At 41.8% G+C, this 10,736-nt stretch overlaps 1 protein-coding gene across 1 annotated transcript in view; it reads right to left on the reverse strand.

Moving 5' to 3' along the window:
- Nucleotides 1-10,527, reverse strand: part of ahnak (AHNAK nucleoprotein) — a 32,619-nt gene extending 22,092 nt beyond the window's left edge. The window contains exons 1-2 of the mRNA XM_085789699.1: nucleotides 10,241-10,527; nucleotides 2,735-2,797 (exon numbers count right to left, since the gene is read on the reverse strand). The gene's annotated coding sequence lies outside the window, so the exon portion shown is untranslated. The remainder of the gene's footprint in view (nucleotides 1-2,734; nucleotides 2,798-10,240) is intronic.
- Between the last annotated feature and the right edge of the window lie 209 nt (nucleotides 10,528-10,736).

Here is a 10,736-nt window from a genome sequence, read left to right on the forward strand (position 1 = left end):
TTTGTCTCTAATTTAATTGAGGAGGTGTGTTGGAATATTATCAGGCATACAGCAACTATTCCTGTATGTGTTCCTATGACTTTACATGGAGACAGACCCAGACATACTGCACATTTTGGCAGATATATACAGCAAAATGTGGGTTTTATTTCTTCTCTGCCTGAACATTTACATCAAACTGTCAACTGTAAATGGCTTAGACAAACAAGCAAAACATCGAAAACAGGACTGTCTAGACTTCTGTGTCAATAAGGATTATGAAACTAAAATTAATAGAGCAGTTTTATACAACAACATGGGGTGTGGGAGAAAGCACTGCAGACACTTGGAATGCCAAGTGATTTGCAAACTGTCTGCCCAGTTTGTTGGAACCTGTCCAAGGACACATAACATGCTATACACCAATTAACACAAGTCAATAAATAGACTGGTCCTGCATGACTGGGAACATTGGAAGTGTATGCAATGCTTGAGGAAATATAAAGACCTCCCTTCAAAATATCCTTTTGCAATCTCTTGGGACTGAATAACATATGCCAAAGATGACGCCAACCATATTCAGGCATCCACAACTTGATATTCTTCCCGCCCTTTCTCTTCCTCCTCTCTCTGTGTCCATCAGTGCAACTTGAACTTGAATCTCATTGAAACCTCCACCAGCCCCAAATCTGTGCCATTGTATCAATCAAATGCAGCATGGAGGCAGTTTGCATTGCCAAAGATCTATTTTTATCCAATGAATTCATATATAATATATCAAATTCCACTTAGGTAAGCCAACACTAGCAGTTATTGTATCTTAACAAGGCACCCCTGATACAACACTGGAAGTATCTTGACTGAACCAAATAAATTAGTGTTTTCCCCATGGGTAACAGTGTGGCTCAGTTTACATATCCACCTCCTCTCTTTAGTCAATGAAAACAGACAAAAATAGCTGATAAACTTTCCACATGATCTTGGTCTCCCCACTTTTTCAATTTTGCACATGCCGCTCACAGTTTATTGATATTGTAAATAACTATTTAGTATATGAGATGGGGTCGTTGAAGATGAATCACTTATACTATCTTTCAAGGCAAATATTGTTGTTGGCTGGTTTACATTTTTAGGGGGAAAAAAGAATTTGCTGAGAGAAAGTGAAGGCTACATCCATGAGTTCACACAATTTCCTCAAGAGCAAGGGAGAGAAAACTGTTTTTCTTTTAGTTAATTTCTCACAATTCTCTTACTTCTCTGTATCCATTTATTTTCATCCATACAGTAATCAGCCTTTCAATTTTAAACGGCCTTTCCTCCTCCTGCATTTTACCCTTGCTATGAAGGTCTCCATAAGTGAGAGTGCACTATTTGGGCCGTCCTTGCTCTCACAATTTCGACATATTTCTGGCAGAGAGCTGCAGGGAGGAGCTGAGCCTCGCAGCATTATAGGAGGAAAGGAAGGAACTTAGTGAGACGGAGGAAGATAGAAAGAGAAGAGGAAATGGTTGAAAAAAAGAAAGCGAATGGTTGTTTAACTGCCCTATGGAATGTTAGCCTACAAGTTAACAGTGACAAGCGGATAAGACAGCAGAAATGTGGTAGAAATTAAAATTCAGAGCTATTTTGAGAGAGGTTCCTCTGCGATATGCCATAGAGGGCATAGGACATCCTGAATATGTGCAGGAAAATCTCCCTTTCCCCTTTTTTTCCTTTTTACTAAACTTAGTCCCCCTCAGTAGACAAGCTAAGAATTTGTCTTTGAAGAGTAAACTCTGCCTGAAATGGGGTAAACATGGATACAAAAAATGATCCAAAAAGATCATATGATTAGATATGGATTGTGTTGTAAATAGATGCTACATAAGTAAGCCCCTGTTCTTGGGATCATAAGACAGGCAGACAGTCTGTGACTCAAAGCGAACAGGCAATATGACAATCAACCAGTCCTCTATCCTTCCCTTTTATTTCTCTGTTTTTAATGTCTAATGGTGGCATTCCTGGTGTCACATGTCCTTAAATTTCATTAGTGATGTCATCTAAAGCATTTTTGAAGGACACACAAAATAAAATCTTAGCAAAAAGTCATGAAGTAACCATGGAAGCAGGAGGAAAATTAGGAGAAAGGCTGATAGATACGCTTGTCAATATATCATGTTTTATTATGGCTTAACATGTGTGTTGAGCAAGGACAGCCAGCCAGATAAAAGCCTGTGTTTACTAGAATGCAACCACAGAGCATTTCTGGATACGCCTTTTTTATGGCTTGTCATTCGCTTACAGAGGCTGCGTATGGTTTTGAATTAGTGTGCCTTTTCATCTAACTTCCCTCCAATCAAAAGAAAAAAACCTCCCAGAGACTACAGAGACTACAAACAGTTAAAACAGTGTGAGCTTGGCGGGCTTTTGCCAAGGTTGTTTCATAAGAAGGGGAAAGGGGTTCGAGCGGAACAGGTGGTCGCTTGGGGGAGGAAGGAGGGCTACAGGAGGAGGCCCGGGGAAGCAGAAGCAGCCAAGTGTTGGGTTTCCACAAGGCAGGCCTTTCACAGCTGAATGACAGAGGCATGACCTTCCAGGTTCAAAGGAGGCTTTGCAACAAACATTCCAACAGAGGTTTGGCGTCTGGCCACATAATAGAATGCTGGTCTAAGGTGACACTGATCAGAAGCGGAGTGACGGGTAGAGAGAAATGTAGTTTACTTTGCAGCGCAGATGTGATGTGTGGATGTTTTGCATGATGGCATGGGACACTTACCTTGGATTGCTCAAGCAAAGCCAAGGGCTTCAGTCTTATGCAATGGTTTGTCTTGCTCGACTTCTGTTGACAAAAAACAATGAAAAGACTGGAGTTATAATCATGTACAATCAATGATGTACATGTATAATAAATCTGGATGGATAATACAAAAGAACCATGTTGTGAATTCTCCATGCAGCACATCTAGAAAATAACACAACATGTTTCAGCTGTATGTTTCACATTATTAAACATATTTCTCATATACAGCCAGTGTTGCACTAAGTATGTCCTCATGTGACAGCAACGTACCAGTGTTACAGTCAAGATGTATTTGTGGTATTTTACTGTACATGCTCAACTAATCAGAGCCTTCTGAGTCATCAATAATTAACCAACTAGTGGTAGCAGTATTGACACTGGTAAACAATTATACAAAACACTCCCTTTTTGCATAATTGCAGCTAGATTGATAAACTCCCCAGTTGATCAATCTAGCTGCTTCTTTATTGTGGCTCTCACTGGGCACAATGGGTCCCATTCAGTTTGATGGGGTTTGAAAAAAGAAACAAATCAAGTTATAGAGGAGAGTTCTAAAAGGAAATGTTCTTTAAAATGTGTTTGTGAATTCCCCTACTCTCACTGCCTGTGAAACAAGACTTCTCTGCCAAGGTGTGATGTACAAAAGGACAGTATAACAGCAGATGTGGGAAGCCATATAAGCCAATATAGCTGGAAAATGTTGTTGTTGCAACTGTATTCATCATTTGGATCCCAAGTTACATGCTTATTGCCAAATCAATCTTACTTTTACCAGCTGTAACTAGTCCAAAATCTAACATGACTTATGAGGATTATTGTTTCAACCCACTGCCGTATTGTGAAACAAAGCCTTCTCTTTGTCAGCCACAGTACAAACAGAACCAGACTTGATGTGTGTATAGACAGGCATCCACTGGTGGGAACATGTCCCTCTGAAAAATTCTTCTAAGACAGGCTGTCCAAACCTGTCATTAACCTCCCCCTCCTCAGCCCCCCGTGTTCAATAAACTAAAGTGCTCATTACTGTGGTGAAAATTACACCAAATAACTGTGTTTGTGAGACTCTGAAACCATTTCTAAACAGTTGGGGTTTAAATGCCTACTAGACCCTCCATGCAATAGAGAGAAAGTGAGCAAACGTGTCTTTTAAAAAGCAGCAATAGTGAGGAAAAACTTGTAAAACGCTTTAGAGCTTTTGCCTGAGAATGCATTGTTTGCAGGCTACTTTGAACTGGTCCTATACAGAAATGGATGGGACATTGCAGAGATAAATGCCAGCCAGAACGTGGTTGTCATTATGTTTGTCTAGGGAGACTTGTGCCAGAGCAGCTGTGTACACTCTCTAGCCAATACTCTAGTTACAGAGGTGTATTCATCAAACTCCCATGTTGAGGAGTCATTCAGGTGCGGGATGACTGAGTGCCATTTTTCAAAGGGCAGACATGAAGCCAATTACCAAATCAGATAAAGGATGGAAGAGATGTGTTACTTATTTTAATAAGATTTGTTGAGACATGAATTTAAAAAAATCTCATAATCTTTTGCAAGTGGAATTTTTTCCACAAGAGTCATATCTGAGCAAACATACTCAAAAGATAAGAAACGGGTTGCCACACCTTCAGAAGTCAGTACCTTGGTGAGACCACACACACACACAATAAGGTGAAACGTGGTCACCAACAGTGGGGAGAGCAAATAAAAACACATGCTTTGCTAAAGAGTAGGAATACCACGCCACAGCCCACGAGGTGGATCACATCGCTTTGCCTCTGTGCTCTGCTTACAGAGGGAGCAGCTCAGTGCACAGCCCCACCCAGGCCTCCAGTCACACACATTCCTTGATAGAGCCGTCAGGCCAGCTGGAAGTTAGCCCGGCCTCTCCCCACGGTGACTAACTCCAAAGAAATGTCCTCTCTTTCTCTCTCTCTCTCTCCTCTCACTCTGACTCTGACTCCAGCTTCATTCTCTGCTGCCCACCCTGCACCCTGCCTGAGTGGTCACCCTCCTGCAGTCAGTCCACCACACCCCCCACCTCCAGGTTCTGCTCAAATAAACAAGAACACCACATCCAGTCATATATGCACTTTTAACAGCACACTGACTCCCTCAAATGAACATGGAGGTAGCAGAGGATTTGTTAAATGTATCATATGTCAAGCATCCACATCAGTATTGACACCATAATTATTGTAGCTGGCTCCACCTGTGCAGTCGGTTACAACAAACGGAACTCTACACCTCACCACTATCCATTTCCTACACAGGCCTTATCTCTTATTTGTCGCCTTCAGGGCACATACCGTACCTGCTCATAGTTTGTACTTGGGTCACACCACACACACACACTCGTAACTGATCAAAGTGGCTTTGGTCAGTTCGGCTGGTTGATTGCCAAATCCAATCAGTTTGGTGAACAGAAAACAGGAGCAGTGTGACAATGATTAAAGCTCAGTCGTAAGTGAATCAGGCACAGCGGTGCTGTTGAGTGATAAGATTTGATTATGAGCAAATAAAAAGGTCTCAGTGCAGGGAGGGAAATAGCTGTGACCAAATCAGTCTTGTTGTCAAAATAGACTCTGTGTTCCCCCACTCTGCACTGCAGTTTGACGTAGCAAGTAAAACAAATAACAAAAAGAGACATAGCAGGCCCCGGCGTAGGCTCACTCTTACCCCCCAAAAAATACAGATAGGACATGCATGTGTGACACATATAAAAGGAATGCACGTCAAAATAAACGGTTCTTTTCTGCACTCCATAGTCCACATAGCCCTAAACCAAACCACAAGTCCTGCAGAAGACCAAAGCCTGCCCACTGACGCCAAGTTGGCCTGCTGCTGATTAAACCATTGTGACTTTGGCAGGAGTCAAGCACTAAATGGAAAAACTGATGAAAACTCTTAAAACACTCTTCTCTTGCTTTTACGAGATCACAAACAAGACCAGGGGCTGCGTTGAGAGTACATTTCAACTATGCCTCAATTTTCATGTAAATTATATTTAAAGCTGTGTGTTCATGAAAGGAACGTGGTGGAAAGGTTCTATACTGTATGAGGCACTGAGTGCCAGATAACCCATGGTTCCTACCATTACTCATTGTTTTCTGTTGCACTACATATCCTAAGAGGGAGGATCCCAATTTGACATTCCTCTCCCAGGGTTTTACATTTTTTTTCCCTAATTTGCTAAGGTTTTGGGGGGAGTTTTTCCTTTTTCTTATGGACTGAGGCTGCATCATTCTGTACTGTTGTGTGCCTCAATATCCCTCTGAGATGCTTTATGTAATATTGGGTTATACAAAGAGTGATGACAACTGAAATATCACAACTGTAACTGTTTAGCAAAAATGAAAGAAGGCATTTGACTGCAGCTGTAAGTTCTGAAATGAGAAGTGAGTCCAGGCTGGTTCCTAAGGACAGTTTCAGAGCAAAGAACATTGAGCTACTAATATAGTTAAAAATAGGATTAACAAAAGCACAGCTATGTTCTAAGATGTCACAACATGCCATAACTAGATGGCATAACTGGCATGACTAGTTACACCAGAGATAATAAAAAAAGAGGTTAGTGATTTCTACAGGTCCTACCAAACATGGCCCCTAGACAAGCCTCATGGAGGTCACACCACATAAGGGTCCTCAATCAACTCAATTTAGCTTGCCAATTTAGTGAGGGTTTGTTCCAGTATTCTACAGCTGCTGTTTGAACAAGAACAAATGCAAGTCCATTCATGGAACCAGAGGTGAGAAGGTTAAGAGGAGGGTTAGATGGAAACCATAGCAGCAGAACGTATATATAGACATGGCTGCAGAGTGTGAAGCATAAGCACCGCGTTAGGATATTCATATTTAGTGTTTGGATCCACATAGCGCTACAGTTGTTTACAACAGTGGTTGTCAGTGTGTGAGGAGTGCCATCCTTGAGTGTGTAGTGCCAGATAAAGAAAGCCTAAACAAAGTCGAATGTATTTCTAAATTTACATTCCAAGCCTTGCTGCCCTGACATTTTGGGCGCCCCATTCCAAATAGAGTTTTTGTAACAGATGCCGCATGTCATTCCATGTGCAGGGCAACAGAACCGGCATTTGTAGGGTTCTGGGAGCAGGGCAGGCGGTTAGTGGGGGGCAGGTGCAGTAAGGCAACAGTTATGAAAGATTTATTGTTTTTGGATGGTGTCATCCCACAGATGTTAAGCTGAGCCAGGACGATCAGAAAAATGATTCACAACCTTTTTAAAAAAAAATGCAAATCAACCTTGATGTTACATTAAATGCACCATTGTATGCATGTGCATACTTGTGACTTACACATGTATTATGTGTAACTTGTGAGAACGGTTTCATCATACTGTTTTAAACACTATTTCTCAAGCAGAAGGCAGCCAATTATAATGATAGCCCCTCCATAGAGTATACTGAGAACGTACTGAAACATTCCAACCCAGCACAGGATGGATGAAAAGGGAGTGGCTGCTGAATGGACTGCCTAGAAAGACACGCTACAAAACGCACTCTACAGTTAGATGTTTATTTACAGCTGGGGGAAAACTAAACATCCCTCACTGGGGCAGTTGTGTATCTACAAGTTTGTACTTGTGTCATTTACCCAATATCTAGGGTGTTACTTCATTGAGTCTGCTGGAACTTTAGGATGTCAAAGCCCAGCTTTGCCTTTAAATGAATGCCAAGCCTCCCGTCTCGCAGCATATTCACTGCATCCACCCCCCTCTTTTTGCCTTTCCATGCTGTCCCTCCTGACAACCACCCACTCAACAAACCCATGAGGAAATGACAGAGGAAGTGTGCTATAGACCAGTTTCTTTCCGTTTCACACTGGCATGGCTGAGTAACACTGCTCCTCTCGCCTGCCAGTCAACAGGACAAGAATATATAGTGGCTCTGGTGGACCACTGTGATAAATATGTTGACATGGTCAAGCTAAGACTCCAAACAGTTCTTCAGGCAAGTAAAGATGCTGTTTGCCACATTGGTGGCAACTGCAGCAAAATCACCATGAGTGGCATTCACTGTGGGACATCTGCTATGATGACTGAGCACGATTCTGTCAGGAAAGCGTCCTCATAGTTCCACAGTATAGCTTTTTTTTGGCATTTTCAGATGACATGACACTAATATAGTTGCGCTAACGTAATGTACCTTCTGTATTGTTGCAGTGATAGTGCAAGTATTTAGATAAACAGCATCCGCCCCAGGCAATAACTGATAGACGTTGTAGCCGCAGGCGGTCGAGAACCAGTCCTGAAAATTTCCATGCTTCAATATGAGTTTGAAATATAAATAATTAATTTTCTTTAATATTCCCATTTCAATAAACCCATGGCAAAACTTTCCACAAGATCACATGTAATACAATACATCAAGCAATATTATCACCAAGTTAAACAGGAATTTTTGAAATGCAAAGAACACAAAATGTATCATAACTTTAACACACACCTAATGTCCACAGACCTTTCAGCCCTCTGTGACCATATGGCTCCTCAAGCAGTCTGTGTCACAATCAATCACCTTGACAAGAGTGACTTGAGAAATGCCAGACATTTACAGCTGTGAAGCACTAAACATGAGTTTTAGTGCACATTGTAGAAAAGACTGAGCAGAGTGGAGCACGCCACTTGGGTGTGGCAGCAGGGAGCCGTGGAGGACAGGCAACTACACACACAGAAATTTGACTTTCAAGTGAGATCCAACAAAGGATTACGTCTGGTCTAGTGGAGGTTTTTAAATCTGCTTTGGCCTCAATTTGAACAAACACATCGCATTAAAATGCACACAAGACTATATGTGATGGTTCAAGCATCAGCCACACCTGGAAAGAAGCCATTTCATGCTTTAAATATACATTAGGTGGAAAGATAAATATCTCACAACTTTTGGGTTTATAAAATGCGTTCCTGTCTTTCTACAAATGTGCGAAGTCTTCGCTCCCCCTCTATGCCTCAAACCTGGTTTCAATTAGCTTGTCTTTCCAAACCACTACATTCCATTACTCCCCTTCTCGCCCCCGCCCCGCCCATCCCCCCTTCGCTAACTCACTCCCTGGCTCTCTTTCCCCGTCTTCCTCCCTCCTTCTCCACCTCACCCCTCTCTCCTCCCCTGCACACCCTGGCTGGGAGCCCAGGTTAAGAAACCCAAGGTAACAGAAAGAAGGAGAAATCTCTCTCTCTGCCCAAGAAAAAGTAAGCCATACAAAAAAGAAAACATACAAGGCTCAGTACAAAGCAGCAGTGATAGTTTTGAACTTTCTCTTATAAACATTAGCTGGGAAGGAGGTACGACTTGAAACTCATTTATATCATATCAAGAACCTTCAGACAAGATCCCTACATTCCACAAAAGCAGACTGCACAACAAATGCCCAAATATGACATTAGATGAGCTTAGACAACGGAAAAAAGTTTTGACTAATACTGTTAAATTTGCTGGAACCCCCTAGACACATTGTAAAGGAGATTTGGATATGCTTGGAGGGACCGACCCAGCGCGACAGCATGTATGGATTTGGTTCACTTTCCTTTTGGCTGTAAAGGGTGTGCCTCTGTGAGGAGACAGCGAAGCAAGAAGGGTGGGAGAGAAAAAAGGAGGGGGCGGAGGGAGGTGAAGGAGAGGAATCCACACCCAAGCTTGTTGCTGCAGGCTCCTATATGGAAATACCTATATTCTTTATATCTGGTCCCAGCAAAGGACATTGGCTCTATTAAAAAACCATCTCATCTACAACTTCACCTGACACAACCTTACTCTTTTATCTTTCCAGTGCTTTCTCCACATTATCTTAAGGGTGCGAAAATATAGCAGTGCCATAAAAAATGTGTTATCTGACAGACAATGATTATGATAATGAAGAGGAGATCCACATTCTATAATAGTCAAATCCTCACACAAATGCAGAGTGAAAAAGTGTTACTATTCATGTCCAAAAGGACAAAAATCCTTTAGAGAGACTCTTTATACTCTCTATAACGGTGGGCTAAGCACTTACATGCAATGTGGACAACAGGCTTTGTGTGTAGTTAAAGGAAAAGTGAAGTGCGCAACTCCAGTCAAGTCATCTGCATTCATGTGGTGGCTGTGGATACACACCCACTTCTCATGTGCAGTACCATTTTAAGTCGGCATTTAAAACTTATGGTAATATTTACAACTTTACCACCACTTTATCCCTTTACAGAAAGTACACACAATTTCTATTCATATAACAAAGTCTCTCAAAGAAATCTTATCAATTATACACACTCTACTCATATGAATATTAGCACAATAATAGCAACAATAACAATAACAAATGAAGTGTCATAACTTTTATAACTTAGTTGTTCAAAGTCAGCCAAATTGTTGGAAGTGAATATATATTTTGTAGCAAAGTTAAGATTTACACAAAGCACAAAAAGACAAAAATATTTTCAATCATCAATTTGTAATTCAATTAAATTCAATCTGAGGAAATAAAAAGGTGCATCTTTACCTGTGCGCAGTCTTTGCGCCCAAGAAGCCTCACACCAACTTGAGCATCCTTGAAAACGTGTCCTCTCCCCTTCTCCCCAGCCCAAGAAAAGCTCCTCTTCCAGTCACAACTTTGCAGTCTGCTAGGATTCTGTCACTCCTTTCCTATTTCTCGATCAACCAAGTTTCCAGGGCGTTTTCTTCCCCCCCTCTCTCTTCCTCCCTCCACTGTTGTGAGTTGATTTTGACTTCTTTTTTTTTTTCTTCTATGTGGCTGCTCCTCTGGGCTGAGCAGAGTGGTTGGACAGGGAGCTGGGCAGGGCCTCCTGGTTTGCAGAGGGAGGAGAATTGCAGGGGAGGGGACCGGTGCGAGGGAGTGGTCCTCAGCAGCAATAGGACCACCCACTGCCTCACATGGAGGCTTCTGCTGACATGCAACAGGAAAAATAACTTATGCGTCTTCTAAAAAAAAAAAAAAGAACATAAATTGCAAGATTAAGCGTGAGATACCTTCATTA

The sequence above is a fragment of the Trachurus japonicus genome, chromosome 10 (assembly GCF_045865225.1).
Source record: "Trachurus japonicus isolate A0001 chromosome 10, Traja_1.0".
NCBI classification, from domain to species: domain Eukaryota; kingdom Metazoa; phylum Chordata; class Actinopteri; order Carangiformes; family Carangidae; genus Trachurus; species Trachurus japonicus.